The sequence below is a fragment of the Mirounga leonina genome, unplaced genomic scaffold (assembly GCF_011800145.1).
Source record: "Mirounga leonina isolate KUSES-001 unplaced genomic scaffold, KU_Mleo_1.0 Mir_91, whole genome shotgun sequence".
In the NCBI taxonomy this organism is placed as follows: Eukaryota; Metazoa; Chordata; class Mammalia; order Carnivora; family Phocidae; genus Mirounga; species Mirounga leonina.
Genome location: NW_023270839.1, coordinates 39045110 through 39063423, shown reverse-complemented (window position 1 = coordinate 39063423; position 18314 = coordinate 39045110). Strand labels below are relative to the sequence as shown.

At 37.3% G+C, this 18314-nt stretch overlaps 1 protein-coding gene and 1 pseudogene across 3 annotated transcripts in view; both read right to left on the bottom strand.

The window, feature by feature from the left end:
* Positions 1–18314, bottom strand: part of ZNF609 (zinc finger protein 609) — a 215308-nt gene that overhangs the window by 130991 nt on the left and 66003 nt on the right. The gene's annotated exons all lie outside the window — the stretch shown is intronic.
* Positions 6288–6437, bottom strand: LOC118003813 (annotated as a pseudogene).

Sequence of the window (18314 nt, the reverse complement as noted above, 5' to 3'; positions counted from 1 at the left end):
TCATTCTCTCCTCTCAAATAAATAAATAAAATCTTTAAAAAAAAAAAAAAAAGACTTAACTTAGAGGAAGACCACTAAATGATCAAACATTTAAAAATTTGAAACGAGAGATGGAGAGAGATAAATGGTTCTCAACTTATTTGACCATAACATACAGTGAAAATTACATTTTATTTCATCATCTCTCACTTGATTATATTTCTCTCCCAAATGGGTCTCCATGTTTCCACCCCTGACAACCTTTAGTCTGTTCTTAATACAGCAGTTAGAAGGATCCTATTAAAAACTAAATGATGAGACTTTCACGTCCAGCCAAAAGAGAGTGTAACAGAGATCAGATTTACCCTGCTACCTGAAACAAAGTTAAAAAAAAAATATATATATATATATTATATATATATATATATGAAATGCTTTTCAAGACAATGGACATCAAGAAATGCTTGAGACTGAACACTGGGTGGCTCAGTCGGTTAAGCATCTGCCTTCAGCTCAGGTCATGATCCCAGGGTTCTGGGATTGAATTCCAAATCAGGCTCCTTGCTCAGAGGGGAGCCTGCTTCTCCCTCTGCCTGCCTCTCCCCCTGCTTGTGTGCTCTCTCTCTCTCTCTCTCTCTGACAAATAAATAAATAAATAAATAAAATCTAAAAAAAAAAAAAGAAAAAGAAAAGAAATGCTTGAGATTCTCTCTTCCTCTCCCTCTGCCCTTCCCCACTGCACACTTTCTCTCTCAAATTCTAAAATAAATCAGTAAATCTTTTTTTTAAAAAAGATTTTATTTATTTGAGAGAGAGACACAGTGAAAGAAGGAACACAAGCAGGGAGAGTAGGAGAGGGAGAAGCAGGCTTCCCACCGAGCAGGGAGCCCGATGCGGGGCTCCATCCCAGGACCTTGGGACCATGACCTGAGCCAAAGGCAGAGGCTTAACGACTGAGCCACCCAGGCGCTCCTAAATAAGTAAATCTTTAAAAAAAAGATTTTAAAAAAAGAAAGGCGCCTGGGTGGCTCAGTCGGTTAAGCGGCTGCCTTCGGCTCGGGTCATGATCCCAGAGTCCTGGGATCGAGCCCCGCATCGGGCTCCCTGCTCAGTGGGGAGCCTGCTTCTCCCTCTCCTCCCTGCTCAGTGTTCTCACTCGCTATCTCTGTCTCTCGCTCTCAAATAAATAAAATCTTAAAAAAAAATAAAGAAAAAGAAAGAAAGAAATGAAAATAGTGATTCCCCAAAAGAGAAACAAATGAGGTAAGCTGTACAATTGCCCCAGCTTACTGCCTGAAAGAATTTCTAGGCTGTTAACGTGCGTGAGGAGGAATAACCCAAACAGAACCCAGCAGTCTCCCAGATTGAGAACAAAGAGCTGCAAGTTTAGAGAGGGTCAAAAGAGCTAGCGTTTACAGGGCAAAGTACAACAAAGGAAAGCCCTGCACAAATTCTAGAGATCTACAAAAGGTCCCCTTCAAGTTATCAGCTGACTACTGGTCAGCACATGTGTGTGAAGGAACAATCTAACACGAAGAGAAACAGTCAAAAGTAATGAGGGAAAAATACCTGTAGCTCACACAGGACAGGGAATAGTGCCTGCTCCCACCACCAGAGAGGAAAACCTCACCACACAGCATACATAGCCACCCTCTCACCTCAGTACCTTTGCACTTGCTGTTCCCCCCACACCTGCCCTTCCCTGGACATTTTCCTTCCAGATATCCTCTTAACTTGCTTCCTTATCTCCTTTAGATCATTTATCAAATGTCACCTTCTCCTTCCACTCCCCAAATCACCCACTCGTCCTTCTCTGCTTTTTCTCCACAGCACTCAGCACCATCTAAGACACTATATATTTATTTTGTTTATTGTCTGTCTCTGTCGACTAGATTATAAATTCCATAAAGGCAGGAATTTTTCCTCTAGATTCTTTAATTAATTACTTAAAATCCCTATGTTATAGTTTTAACATCTGGACAATCTCTAGGTCTGGTTGTATTTGTGTTGCTTCTTTTGTATATTTCTTAATTTTTATTTTTTAGATACTATGTCTAAAAAGTAGAAACTGAGGAAAACAGTATTTATGCTTGGAAATAATCATACCTGTTTCTGCCAGGCCATTAGGGTGGGGATCTGAATCAATCTAGTGCATAGGCGAGCTGGGTTTGGTCTTATTGTTTTTGTTAGCTTCAGCGCATCACAGGCTTCAAATTCTTCCAGTGCTAAACTGACAATACCTTGTGTTTTAGTGTGAGGAATGGATTACTGGAGAATTTTTCTGAAAGTTCTTGCTTCATCCTCAGTTTTTAGTAGGTCTTTATTTATTTTTAAGATTTATTTATTTGAGAGAGAGGAAGAGAGAGAATCCTCAAGTAGACTCCCCACTGAGCACAGAGCCCAAAGGCAGGGCTTGATCCCAGGACCCTGAGATAATGACCCGAGCCAAAATTAAGAGTTAGCCACTTAAGTGACTGTGTCACCCAGGCACCCCTCAGCAGGTCTTGTATACCTGTGCATAGAGCAGGTGTCTTCATGTTCCTGCCCCCACCCCAAGTGGTAGACTAATGTTGCTTGTTACTTGGTGAAAGACTAGGGATGGGAACAAGATTCTCTTGCTCCAGGTGTGGCCTTTGGCAGGCCCTGTACACCTGAACCTCGGGAGTAGAACTTAACCTAGGGGCACACAACCTCTGTTTCCTACACAGTGCAAGATCTATATAGCTCAGACAGGTTTCCTACAACCCTTCTTCCTTACCCCTTGCAATGACCCCTTGCCCTCCCCATTGGGCAACTGAACTCTGCCTACTCTGCCTTGTATTCTGAGAGGTTCTTGGGCAGGAGGAAGCAAAGGGCAAGGATTTTGGTTAATTTACTAATGTATCCCTGTTTGGCACATAGCAGGCACTCAATATATGTGATTAATTTTATTTTGCAATAAATATGCATTCAAACACACACACAGCTTAAAATAACCCTACTAACTGTATTGAACTACTTTTGTAAAAAAGCTGGTTGCAACCAACTTAATTGATTTTATAACCCACTAATGAGTAAAATCTGCAATCATGAGGAGGGTGGGGACTTACATAAAGGAAGTACCGTGTCAGTATAGCCATGTGCAGAGTAAGGCACTCAAGAAAGATACAAATCCCAGAGATGAACATACTGAAGAGATGTCTGTGTTTCTGTCTTTGGTTGCCCTTATGATTGTCTCCTGAAACCTTACAATAGCTCCCCACTGACTTTTGTTAGAGTGGATTTCTTGCCCTTACAACCCAATTATTCCTAATACAACCTTAATCCAATATCTATCATTCAATTTTTTGCTTTTATTTTTTTTATTCTTTTATTGTTCTCCTGGCTACAAAGCAATGCTAGCAAATTCATGTAATTGTGGTATCTTGCCCTACAACAAACTCCTGACAACCATCCTTTGGTGGCCCTTCAATGCTATTCAGCAATCAACTTCTTTGTTTCTGCACAGCTCCTATCCTGAATCTGTCAAACTTTCCAACCAACTTGAAACTCTCAAAACCATCCCCAGTACTCCCAATCCACCCTCAGCAAATGACTTTGTCACCAAAATGAGACTAAGATTTATCTGTCCTGGGCTCCTTCTATTCTTTAATTCAAAGGTCCTTTGTAAAAAAATTTTTTTCACCTCTTTTCTCTGCCTCCCTCCTATCTTAGAGGAAGATTTAAACCTCCCTTTGATTTGGCTAAACTTTCTAAGCTTTATTCTTTTATGTTCTGTTTATTTTTATTTTTTTAATCTGTTTTTAAGAAAGATTTTATTTATTTGTGAGAGAGACAGAGAGAGCACCAGTGGGGGTAGGGGGAGAAGGAGAGGGACAAGCAAACTCCCTGCTGAGTCTGGAGCCTGATGCTCCATCCCAGGACACTGAGATCATGACCTGAGCGAAAGTCAGATGCTTTTTTTTTTTTTTTTAAAGATTTTATTTATTTATTTGAGAGAGACAATGAGATAGATAGAGCATGAGAGGGGATAGGGTCAGAGGGAGAAGCAGACTCCCCGCTGAGCAGGGAGCCCGATGCAGGACTCGATCCCAGGACTCCAGGATCATGACCTGAGCCGAAGGCAGTTGCTTAACCAACTGAGCCACCCAGGCACCCCGAAAGTCAGATGCTTTAACTGAGCCGCCCAGAGGCCCCTTATGTTCTTTCTAAGTTATTTTTATTATATTTCAAACATAAAAATAAAGATCATAAATACCTCTGTACCCATCAACTAGCTCTGTTGAATCCTAGGTATTATGTCATATTATTTCAGACATCTCTTTTTTAAAAATTATTAACATCATAGGTTGAGGCCTCCTATGTACCCTTTCCTCATCCTGTTCCCCCCTTCTGCTCCCAAGGGAAACCATTATAATGAATTCAGGATTTATCATTGTCAAGCATAGATTTTAAGCATTTACTACATATTTACATATCCATAAACATTATATATTATTTGTTTTCCAAGATATGTTTTATCTTAATATTTCTGACCTCTCCAAATTTTCTCCAATGAACATGTTATTAAAGAAAAATATTCTCTACCTAAAAACAGCAATCTTTCTTTGCCTCCACCTTCTAACTACTGAGATTTCTAAATGAGTAATCTATACTTGCTACTGCCACTTCCTTACTACCTACTTTTCCTATATCCATTATGCCGACTCTTTAAATTGAGAGTGGGTGATAAAGACAATAGGTCAGAAATTAAGCCATAGGATAAAAGTTGGATCTTTACCTTAACCATATACAAAAATTAATTCAAAATAGATCGAAGGAGTGCCTGGGTGGCTCAGTCGGTTAAGTGGCTGCCTTCAGCTTTGGTCATGATCCTGGGGTCCTGGGATTGAGGCTCACAAGCCTGCTTCTCCTTCTCCCTCTGCCTGCCACTCTGCCTACTTGTGCTCTCTCTATCTCTCTGTCAAATAAATAAATAAAATCTTTAAAAAAAACCCAAAAACCAAAAACAAAATAGATCAAAGACCTAAGCATAAGAACTAAAACTATTAACACTCTTTGAAGAAAACACAGGGGACACTGGATTTGGCAATGACTTCTTGGCTGACAACAAAAACGCAGGTAACAAAAGATAAAATAGATAAATTGGACTTCATCAAATTTAGAAACTTTTACACATCAAAAGGTGAAAAGACAACCTATAGAATGGGAGAAAATACTTACAGATCAAAGATTTAATAAGGAATTAATATCCAGTTATGCTAAGAACTCCTATAATTCAACAACAAAAAACCCAATGCAATTCAAAAATGGGCTAAAGATTTGAATAAATCTCTCTCCAAAGAAGATATATGAAGGACAATAAGGACATGAAAAGATGCTCAACATCACTAGCCATTAGGGAAATGTAAATCAAAACCACAATTAGGTACTACTTGATACTCATCAGGATCTAGGATTGCTACTATAAAACAAAACAAACAAAACAATAACAGACAATAACAAATGTTGGTGATGATGTGGAGAAATTAGAACCTTTGTGTGTTGGTAGGAATACAAATGATGCAGCTCCTACGGAAAACAATATGGCAATTGCTCAAAAAAATTAAACACTGAATTACCATATGAGTCAGCAATTCCACTTCTGGGTATATACCCCAAAGAACTTAAAGGAGGAACTTTAGCAAATAGTTGCACATATGTTCATAACAGCATTATTTACAGCAGCCAAAAAGTGGAAGTAACCTAAGTGTTCTTCAAAAGATGAACAGAAAAACAAAATGTGGTATAAACCTATAATGAAAGGCATATATTTTTTATTAAAAAGGTGTATATATATTATTATAGCCATAAAAAGTAAATTCTGACACATGCTACAATGTGAATGAAACTTGAGGACATTATGCTAAGTAAAAAAAGCCAGTTACAAAAAGACATATATTGTATGATTCCACTTATATATGAGGTACCTAGATTGGTCAAATTCATAGAGACAGAAAGTAGAATGGTAGCTGTCAGAGGCAGGGGAAGAAGGGATTGGAGAATTGTTTAATGGATATATCAGTTTCAGTTTTATACGATGAAAACAGTTCTGGAGACTGCACACCAATGTGAATGTGCCTAACACTACTGATTTGTATACTTAAAAATGGTTAGGATGATAAAATTCATGTCATATACATTTTATCACAATTTTTTAAGTAAAAAAAAAAAAAAAAAAAAGAGTAAACTCTGGAACCAGGTTACCTGGCTTTGAACCTTGGCTTTGCCCCCTCCTAGCTATGGGACCTTGGGTAAATTACCTAAGTGCTCTTTACCTCATTACCTCAGCTATAGATGGGATGACATTTATAGTACCTACATCATCAATTTGTTGTGATGATTACATTAGTAAATATACATATAAACTTCTTTTCAATTACCAATAATCGCATCTCGGGTAAACCTCATTGGCTACGATACTGCCACTGCGCAAAGCTATATATATAAACTTCTTACAACAGTCCTAGCACACAGTGAGTACTATTTTTAAGTGTCTGTTATTATTATTAGAGTCAGCATTTTGAAAAGATAATTTAATGTGGAATTCAGGCCTATGGGCAAAATTGAGTTTCTCCTATGCAAAATTGAGTAAGACAATTCATATGCTGTTTTCAGGTGAACTCCTAATATAAAGCAGCACTACCACTTACATAAACTGAGAAAGATTTCCATAATATCTTATTTTTTCAAAGATTTCATTTTTAATTTTGGGTATTTCATCTCAGTTTGCTTTAGTAGATGTGCAGAATGTTCTAAGAATTTCTGTTTAGAGATTCTAAGCAGTGCTATTTACTGGGCACATTTACTAATGTCTATTGATTCATCAATCTGTAATGAAAAGCATGGATTTAATAGCCATCTGGTGTAGTGCTGTTTCTATGGCATCTGATGTTTTACAATGTCCAAAGTAGAATTATTCAAAAGTGGCACCTTTTCTGTTTCTTCGCTAATCTCGAACATAATACTGACCATTTCTAAGCAAAAGGGTAAAATGAACAATTCTACAACTGTGTAGAATTTCCTATTTTGTGTTTTTGGATGTTGAAAAAATTCAAATTTTGGGGACGCCTGGGTTGCTCAGTCGGCTAAGCATCTGCCTTCGGCTCAGGTCATGATTCCAGGGTCTTAGGATCGAGTCCAATATTTTGCTCAGCGGGGAGCCTACTTCTCCCTCTGCCTGCCACTTCCCCTGCTTGTGCGCGTACACTCTCTCTCTGACAAAAAAAAAAAAAAAAATGTTTTAAAAAATTCAATTTTTTTTCCTGTGGAAATGGGTATTTTGTGGTGAGGGATCACTGTAGTTTGCTGGGAACTGTCTCTTCTGCAAACTCTTCCTTGCAAATAAGACAATTAGGTTAGAGAAGATAATCATTAGGGAATACCTATCTAAACTTGAGATAATCCTCATCAGAGGATCATCACTGACTGAATAATTATTAACCTTTTTTCCTACTACTTGGTTTATGAGGTGAATCTGATGACTTTCCAGCTTTAATCAAATAGTCTATAGGGGTCTTAAAAACAGCGTACTTTCTATACACCTACACCACCCCTTCTCTACCTAATTTTTCTCCAAAGCCCTGTTCACAATATATTTTTATGCCTAATATTTATTGTGCATTTCTCCCACTAGAATGTAATCAAAACAGGGATTTTTGACTGTTCACTGGTGCATCCCCAGTACCAAAACAGTGTCTGGTACCTGGTCAGCACTCACTCTCACTCACTAAATATTTGTCCAATGAATGAATTGTAAGTGGCTTTACAAATGGCCAGAGGTAATGCCATTATCCTCTGCTGTACCTTGGTTTTACGAAGTGCTTTTTTTGGGCTAGAGCCAAATTTTATTTTTCTTTAGAGTTCAGGACCTTCTTTCTAAATTTTCCAAAACAGCCTTGTTTACCATCTGCCATGCCAATTCTACATATGATTATTACTGCAACCATGTTCATCCACTTCATATTCATGGTTCACACTTCAATTATGTCATCCTAACATGCATACAGAGGCCTATAAAGATAAGGCTTTCAAATATCCAGAAAACTACACAAGCCAAAAATCCAGGTTATGTGGATTGTATGCTTACTGCCTAAAGTTGAATAAGGTAAGTGCAAATCAACACCAAACTGTTTATGTAGAAAATCCTAGGAAATCTAAAACAAAATACACACACACAAAAAAACAAAACAAAAGACTGCTAGAGAAGGACGAAATGACTTTGATGTTAAGGTCATATACAATAATCAGTTGCATTTCTATATGCAAAAAAAAGGAAAATGAAATTTTAAAAAACACTATTTACAACAGCATCAAAAAACACAAAAAATTAGGGGCACCTGGTTGGCTCAGTTAGAACATGTGAATCTTGATCTCAGGGTCATGAGTTCAAGCCCCACGTTGGGCATGGATACTACTTAAATAAATAAATAAATAATAAATAAATAAATAAATATAGCTTAAAAAAAAGAAAAAATGTGAAAAATTAAAATAATGAGATACACCTCACACCCACTAGGACGCTATGATGAAAAAGACAGACAATACCAAGTTTTGGCAAGGATTTGCAGTAACTAGAACTCTATACATTGCTGGTGAGGGTGTAAAATGGTGCAGCCACTAAGGGAAATAGTTTGCCAGTTTATTACAAAGTTAAATATATACTTATATAACCCAGAATTCCTCTCTTAGGTATATATTCAAGAAAAGTGAAACCCAATGTCCATGAAAAGCAATGTATATATAGATATTCACAGCTTTATTTATAAAAGCCCAATACTAAATATAACCCAAATTTCCTTCAACTGGTGAATAAATAAATTGTGGTATATCCACATAATAAAATAGTACTCAACCATAAAAAGAAAGAAACAACTATTACATGCAACAACATGGACAATTTTCAAAGATGTTATACTGAGAAAAAGAGGCTGGAAATAAAAGAATAGATAGTGTGTGATTCTTTTTATACAAAATCCTAGAACAGGTAAAACTAGATTAGTTTTACAGGTAAAATTAGATTAGTGCGGCAAATCAGATGAGCGGTTGGTTGCAATGGGGTGGTGAGAGGAGGCTGAATGCAAAGGGACACAAAGAAACTTTGTGGGGAAATTAAATTATTCTACATCTTAGTTTGGGTGATGGTTAAACAGGTGCATTCATTTGTCAAAAATCATCAATCTGTACATTTAAAATGTGTGATTTTTATTGTATGGATATTATACTCAATAAACTGATTTTTAAAAATCCTGATTATCTGGGGCGCCTGGGTGGCTCAGTTGGTTAAGCGACTGCCTTCGGCTCAGGTCATGATCCTGGAGTCCCGGGATCGAGTCCCACATCGGGCTCCCTGCTCGGCAGGGGGTCTGCTTCTCCCTCTGCCCTCTTCCCTCTCATGCTCTCTGTCTCATTCTCTCTCTCTCAAATAAATAAATAAATAAAATCTTAAAAAAAGAAAAATCCTGATTATCTGGATCCTTTTTTCACCAAACAACCCTTTTCTCCTCCCTGCTTTTATCAAGCAGATCTGGTTGCAAAATAAAGGGCTGAAAGTACCTCCTAGAGACCCAAAGGCTTCAAGAAGGAAGTAGGTTTCTACTCTCACTAATCCTGATAAGTAGCCAGTCTTAATCTTTTACCTGCTAATCAGAATGGCAGAAATCACAAGTACACAGTTCTCTCATAATAGGGAAATCACAGCTTTCTGTAACTGTTCAACAACTGGCGGCAACCTTGAAGTATGCCCACACAGCACCTACAACGTGATGGGCCAACAGCAGAGGACAAAGCACTAACAGGAAATCTGGAGACTGAAAACCAAATGCCCTTTAACGACCAATGCCCTATATTCTTAGCTCATGGCTTTCATGGTAGACTGGTAAGAAGAGGTTTGTTTGCTGACAGCTTAGAGGATTTATGAGAGGGGATTAGTCCTGGCAGTGCTGTTGTGAAAACTCTGGGCAAAGTCTGACAGTAACCCATGGACTTCCTGGAAAGGGGTTTCAGATGAAGCTGTTGAAGAAACAAGTCTCCATCAAAAACAAAAAAGAATACTGCCTGCTGTTTCAAAACAGTAAGCAAAACCAGCCTGAAAAGACAACTTCCAACCTCAGCATCATTTGTTTGGTTGACAAGAATTACCTTAATCAACATTCTACATGAATCTGGATACCAAAAACCAGTGAATGTATAAAGCACATCAAACTATATTCCAACAGGAATTCTTTGATTTTGTTGGACTTTGGTCTAACATTACTTAGAATGAATGGGTCCAGAGCTCAAGTTGAAAACCTTTCTGTTCCACTGAAACTTTTTTTTTTTTAATTTTTTTTTCTTTTTAACATGAATGAGATTCAGTCAATTAGCATTTATGGAGCAGGTACTTGGAACCAGTGCTGTTTTAAGTAATATGGAGCCTAAAATAAAGATGACACACTGTCCTCCAGGAGATCTTACAGTCTGGGTGGAAAAGAGTAAGAATTAGATTATGTAGCTTGGTGTGTAAATGCTATGACACAAATACATATGAGGTCTTCAGAAACAAAGCTTCCCAGAGCAAAACTGGGAAGTTTTGCTTTTGATCAAGTTAAGTGATCAAAAATGGAAGAGGCAGAGAAAAAAGTATATACAAAGTATATACAAAAAAAAGTATATACAAAAATGTTGTAGACAGAGAAAAAAGCATATACAAAGGCACAATGATATATGAAACAAGAGAAGGTACAAAACCTCATGGCATGTCTAGGGAATTGCGAGTACTTTATATGGCTGAAAAGAAGAAGGAGTGATAGATGAAGCTCAGAAAAAACAGACTGGAATGGGTTTCTGAAGGACTTTGTTTCTCAAAATTAAGGAAATGAAATTTAATCTAGAATGTTACGGGAAATAATTAAAATATTTTATGTTAGGAGTCTGATGTCATGTTGTCAATTTAGAAAGATAACCTGGCAGGCAAAGTAGAGAATGGTCTGGAGAGATACTAACCCAGAAGCAGGGAGACGGACTGGGAAGTAACTGGGATGATGCAGGTAGTAAGTGATAAGGTCCAACTTAAAGCAGAGAAGTGGAGATGGAGAGGAGTAGAAAGGATAGTTTTAAGAATAATCATTCACAGAGCTTACGACTTCTGGAGAAGTAAAAAAGAGAGCCTAGGACAATTTTCTGTTTCACCTTCAGCAATGAGTGGATGGTCCATTAAACATCACCAAGCCATGGAATATTTAAGTAGAAAGATAAGAACTATTTTAGACAAGCTGATTAAAATATGAGTATTGGGGGCGCCTGGGTGGCTCAGTTGGTTAAGCGACTGCCTTCGGCTCAGGTCATGATCCTGGAGTCCCTGGATCGAGTCCCGCATCGGACTCCCTGCTCAGCGGGGAGTCTGCTTCTCCCTCTGATCCTCCCCCCTCTCATGCTCTCTCTGTCTCATTCTCTCTCTCAAATAAATAAATAAAAATCTTAAAAAAAAAAAAATATGAGTATTGGTCTGCAGTGCACAGAACCTTGAAAGGTGACAATCTTTAAATCTTATTTTAGTATTACACAGCTGAAGATCTATTTGATGATAGGAGAAATAACACACAGAGAAATCTTCAGTCAGAAAGGAAATTCCAGGGAAAAAAAGTTTAAATCTCACAGTTGAACTGAGAAGTTATCATTTCTACCTCCCTCTCTCACAATAACCTACTTGCAAAACAATTCTAATAAATTCAGGCAAATCGTATTTTAAATTTTGCCCAAGAGGCCAAATATTGTAAGGCAAGTTCAAAGTTTGAGAAAGAAGGGCACCTGGCTGGCTCCGTTAGTAGAGCATACAACTCTTGATCCTGGGATTGTGAGTTTGAGCTCTACAATGCTGGATGTAGAAATTACTTAAAATAATAATAATAATAATATAATAATAATAATAATTAAAGTTTGAGAAAGATTGGTTTTAGACCATTTTCTAAGCTTCCCTACTCTCACACAGCATAGAAAATATATACTGGGGAGCAGGTTCTGGGCTCACCCTTCTCAAAAGGACCCACTTACACTGAAGAGAAGTCTCAGTTCACTAAATAGTAAGACCTAACAGGCAAGGGCAAAGAGGAGAGATTCCACCTGGATAACAATTCCCTTTCCATAAAATCATTTATAGTCCCATCGCAACACATTTGAAATGTTCCTCTCTGCCAGTTTTTCTCCTTCTAGGGAAATGCAACACTTTCCCATTTTTTCCATATGTTCTATTTGGTAGAAAAGAGGAAGGGGACAACAAATGGATTTTGTTTTCCTGCTAGACTCGAGTTTTTCATCTACATTTAAAAAACCTGTATGTTTTCAGAGGCGCCTGGGTGGCTCAGTTGGTTAGGCCTCTGCCTTCGGCTCAGGTCATGATCTGAGGGTCCTGGGATTGAGACCCACGGGCTCCCTGCTCAGTGGGGAGTCTGCTTCTCCTTCTGCCCCTCCCCCCGCTCATGCTCTCTCCCTCTCTTGGTTTCTCTCTCAAAATAAATAAATAAAATCTTTTTAAAATAAAAAAATTAAAAACCTATATATTTTCATAATGATTAATAGCCTATTCTGGATTACTGAACACAAAGTTATCAACAACTGACACAAAGAAAAGAGGTATCAGTACCCCAATGCTTAAAATTAGTCTCTTCTTTTAACCAGCCCTTTTTCTCTCCAGCCTTCAAATCCTCACAAAGTCCTGCCTACTCCTACTTCTCCAGGAACACAAAGTTTAAGAAAGAGAAGATGAGGATGGGGGAAATGGGAGAAAATAATCTTTTTTTCTACTGTATTATAGGGCACAGGAAAGATGCAGAAAGCTAGTATCATAAACCAGCTGGTATTAAAAATCCTCACTTTACAGACAAAATTTTAAGAAATTAAACTCTCTGATTCCTGCCTATAGCCAAATGTACTAATTTATTAATAAATGATATTTTAAACCAGTCTATGAGCTAAAGCAAAAGCCTTAAATATATTGATCAAAAGTCATCAAAATTTCCAAAATTTTAAAATGCCAAGATGATAGTATCTTGTGTTATATGCTGACAGCCAAGTCTCTTAGCTTAGAGATCTAGTAACAGTAGATCCCAACATACTATTTGAACATCTCAACATTAGAAGTATTTCTAAAGGACATCTAACCCATCTGAAAATTTTTTTACCCTCCTAATGTAAAAAGGAAGGAGATTAACCTAACCAGAACACTACTTTATAGTATGCACTCTCAGTGAGAACAATATTGTGCCTGAGGAGGCTAAAAAAAAAAAAAAAAAAGATACTATCACCGGTTTGTGTTCGAGATATAAAGTATACTTTGGTATAAAATTTCATGGGAAGGCAACTAGGGAAAAAATGTCTAAAAAAACCCTTAGGAAACAATAATGAAGAAAAAGTGAGAAAAACTGTTCAAGATCAAAGGTTGGCAAATCTTTTTTGCAAAGGGTCAAATAGTAAATATTTTAGGGTGTGAATTCTGTATAGTCACTATGCAACTCTGCAATCATAGCATGAAAATAGCCACAGATGATATATAAAGAAACCAGCATGGCTGTGTTCCAATAAAACTTTATTCATGGACAAAAAAATTTGAATTTCATATAACTTTCACATCATAAAATATTGTTCTTCTTTTAATGTTTTCAATCATTTAAAAATGTAAAAATCAACCCAAATGTCCATCAAATGAAAAATAAAATGTATACTCATATAATGGAATATTATTTGGCAATAAAAAGGAATGAAGTATTGAATCATGCTGTAACATGAATGACCTTGAAAACATTATGCGAAGTGGAAGAAGCTAGAGACAAAAGACCACATATTTAATTGTATAATTCCATTTAAATAAAATGTCCAGAATAGGAAAGTAGATTAATGGTTAGCTTGGGCTAGGGGTAGGGGGAGAAGTGAAAGCTCACAAGGTTTCTTTTTAGGATGATAAAATTAGATAGTGGTAAACTACTCAACTCTGTGAATATACTAAAAACCACTGAAATGCATGCTTTAAATGAGTGAAATTTATGGTATTTGAATTGCATTTCAATAAAGCAGCTTTTTTAAAAAAAAGATTTTATTTATTTATTTGACAGACAGAGAGAGAGCACAAGCAGGGGGGGAGGCAGAAGGAGAGGGAGAAGCAGGCTCCCCGCTGAGCAGAGACCCCAGGATCAAGACCTGAGCTGAAGGCAGACGCTTAACCGACTGAGCCACCCAGTTGCCCCAATAAAGCAACTTTTTAAAAAAGATTAAAACCATTCTTAGCTCATAGACTATACAAAAATGGAGGTGACCCTGATTTGGCCTGCAGTCTGTGATTTGACAACCCCTGATACATCAGTTCAGCAACTATGATCTTAAAGGAGGAGAGTACGAACATCTTAGGAGTCGAACGCTGATTAAAAGAGAAAAGATTTTTCACGGCCCTGTAGGAAAAGCAAATGTTACTTATAGCCAATATGCCATAAGAACTGCCATCTAAGCTACCATGCACACTCACTATACCAAACTAGATCAGGATCATCATTGGTGGTGGTGGCGAGGCGGGTTGTTAAGACAGACTGATTGTTGGGCCTCACTCCTAGAGTTTCTGAGATGGGCAGGTCTGAGATGAAGACAGAACTTGCATTTCTAACAGATTTTCATATGATGCTGCTGCTGCTGATCTGGGATCACATTCTGAGGATCACTGATGTAAACTAAAAACTGTAACTAGTGAGATATATATTATATAATATATATTATACACACACACATAAACTGTAGTCATATTTCAATCACAGATCAGATTATTTGAGAAAAAGTGAAGATATACCTTGTCTCACTCACTCCAGTGGGTCTTGGGCTTTGGCTCCTAAAGGAGTATAACAAATATTTTCTTTCAATGTACAATGTGGCTGTATATAGCTATAAAACCTCCTCCTCCTTCCCTAAAACTGAAGTTGACTATTTAGAAACCATCAGAGCCCTAGGTACATTTTTTTTAGACACAAGTACATAGACAAAACTCTCAGTGGTTTTCAGAAGTTCACTAACATCATTGTCAATGGAAGTCTAAAGAGAAAAGGAGGTGAAACAAAAACAACCTAGACCAATGAATCATAACCCAACAGTGTTTACTTAGAGCACCTGACATGACTTTATTTATAGAAACAAGAACCTAGAGTTAAGACCCAGTTGGGGAATTCTGTCAAATACCTCATAGCTTTCCATCCTCCCCAACCACCACAGAGTTATTAAAAAGCATTAAGAGAACCATCCATGTGGAAGAATTCTGAATAATTTATGTAGATACTCTGTCCTCAGGAAGGGAGAACACTTGACTCCCTACCCCATAAGTGTGGGCCACACATGGTGATTTCCCTCCAAAGAGTAGAATAAAGGGCAGGGAGGAGAGTAACTTTATAGTAGATAAGCCTGACAAACACTATCTCAAGTGAACAAAGTCATGATCAACAATGATAAATCACATAAACAGTATGTACCTTTAATGTAATGGGAAGAACATGTTACTTTATCTCCATAGTTCTTCTTCCCCAAACCCAGACCTGTAGGCTAATCAAGAACAAAACATCTCAGGGTTGTGAGTTCAATCTCCACATTGAACGCAGAGATTACTTAAAAAAAATTAAAAAATAAAAAATACCAATTGAGGGGCATTCCACAAAATATCTGACCACTATGCCTCCAAACTGTCAATGTCTACAACTTCAAATCTGATTCCAAGCACATATTCTAATAAATGTATTCTGTAAACCCCCCTCCCCCAAAAAACCCTTGTAAATTTGTCAAGGACATCAAAAATAAGGAAAATCTGAGAAACTGTCAAGGCCATGATAACTAAATGTAATGTGGTCTCCTGGATAGGATCTTGAAATGGAAGAAAGACATCTGGCAAAAATTAAGGAAATTTGAACAAAGTACAGAAGTTAGTTAATAATAATGTCTTAACACTGGTTCAATAATAGTAACAAATGTACCACACTAATAATTAGTAAGATGTTAGTAAGAGGGGAATCTGGGTGTGGGGACATATGGGAACTCTGTAATATTGTTTCAATTTTTCTGTAAATCTAAAACTGTTCTAAAGTCTAGCCCCCCATCCCCAAAAAAGTAAAACAGCACAATTCCAGGCTTGAGCTAGTGGACTGTTGGAAATCACTAGACACCCAAACAAAACACATCTGACCAAGGTATCTTAAATCTTTTCAAATAAACAAAAACCAAACATACCAGGCCAGCTACACAATACAATGTCCATGATAACTCTGAAGTATAGAAAATCTTAATTCTTTCAATTCCTTCCAAAGTGCACTTAAAGGAAATAATTTATTAAATCTTAAAAAAATTTTTTTATACAGCCCAATTACGTGCCAGACACTGGAGATGCAGAGATGAATGAGTCCCTTATCAAATAGCTCATAGATGGGGATTGGAGAGGTTGGGGAAGGTAGGGAATCAGACATAAAAACAGAAATTACAACAGAATAAAGCAAATCCATGATCTAATAAAGTCTGCAAAATAATCATGGGAGGAAAGAAAAAGGATACTCAATTTGCATCTATTTGCTGGAGAAGAACAAGCTTCAAGTAAGTTTTACTTTTATCTGGACAAAGTCAGTTATGAAACTCTATTTAGAAAACAAAAAGGTCCAAAAAAAAAAAAGAAAGAAAGAAAACAAAAAGCTCCAAATGCTCCATGAGGCCTAGAATACCTGATGGACAAATGGATTATTGGTTATCAAGAGATTTTAGGGAGTGTGATTCTCAAAGTATAGGTGCACCTGGGTGGTTCAGTTGGTTAAGCGTCTAACTCTTGATTTCGGCTTAGGTCATGATCTCAGGGTTGGGCCCTGCACTGGGAGTGGAGCTTGCTTCAAATTCTCTCTCTCCCTCTCCTCCTAACCCTCCCCCTGTGCTCGCTTGCTCACTTTGTCTCTAAAAAATAAAAAGAAATCACAAATCAAAGATTTTTAAAAATTATAAGAGAGAGAGAACAGCTAAATCTCCCTGCCCCTTAAAAAAACTACTGATAACCTTCAGTGATTTTGAAAACAAACTTCTGCAAAAATAAATGCCTACATATTCTTCCACAGGCCGACCTGTAACATTCTCAGTTATACACAGTCATGAGATTACAAATAGTGAAAGCACACACTTTTCTGGCCTACTTAAATATATAATCCTAACATCCCCCCCTTTCTTTTTTTTTTTCTTCCTATTTTTGGCTGATATGAAGCAGAGGTATCTAAATATTATCAAAAGTCCTCAGTGAAAATAATTAACAATTACATTTTCCTGATTGACTTGTACCTTTCTGAACATTTCTTCTTCCTACCCAAATCCTATACTCACTACGAGTCCCACTTTCTCTATAAATCTGTTTCCAAATATTCTTCCATGGATTTTTGCTTATTTATTTCACTTATAATCTGTGTAATATAAGCTATCACGTTTCTGTGTAATATAGATCTAGTACTTCAAGAGTTTTGTCTCAAAACTCTCAAAATTAGTTCCTTAGAGAAACTAATTCTGGCTAATTTAAGCAAAAGATGAAAGGTTAATGGGTGACTGACAGAACTCCCCGGAAGTCTGGAGAATTAGACTCAGAAAATAAGCAAGCACAGGAAGAAGCTAAACATCCAGAACCACTTACAAAATCATGCTACATTATCAGTCTGGTAAGGACAGTGCTGCCTCCACCACTGAACCATTGATGCCTCTGGAGACTGGATGGTGCTGTCACCACAACCATTATAAACAATTTTCCATTGTCCCTTGGCATCAGAGACATGAAAATATCAGGGATGATATATGTGGTTAGTGAAGCTTGGGTCAAGGTCTCAAACTCATTGCTAAGAGAGGTAGTCAAGTAAGCATCTGGCATTTTCTGATTTTATAGTAGACATTAAACTCATAAGGTAAGGAATTCCTCCAAAAGGCAGTGGCTCAGATAATTGGTAGGAAAAAAGAAAAAGACATTATATGTTCATTACACATACTGAATTATTCCATCTTCCAAAGTGTTAAAGGTGTGTCTATGTAAAATACTACATTCTAGGGTGCATGGGTGGCTCAGCTGGTTAAGCGACTGCCTTCAGCTCAGGTCATGATCCTGGAGTCCCGGGATCAAGTTCCGCATCGGGCTCCCTGCTTGGCGGGGAGTCTGTTTCTCCCTCTGACCCTCCTCCCTCTCATGCTCTCTGTCTCAAATAAATAAATAAAATCTTTTAAAAAAATAAAATAAAATAAAATACTACATTCTAAATAAAAGCACAGTATCCTAGAAGAAAACAAAAAATTATATTTAATCAAAATAACACAAA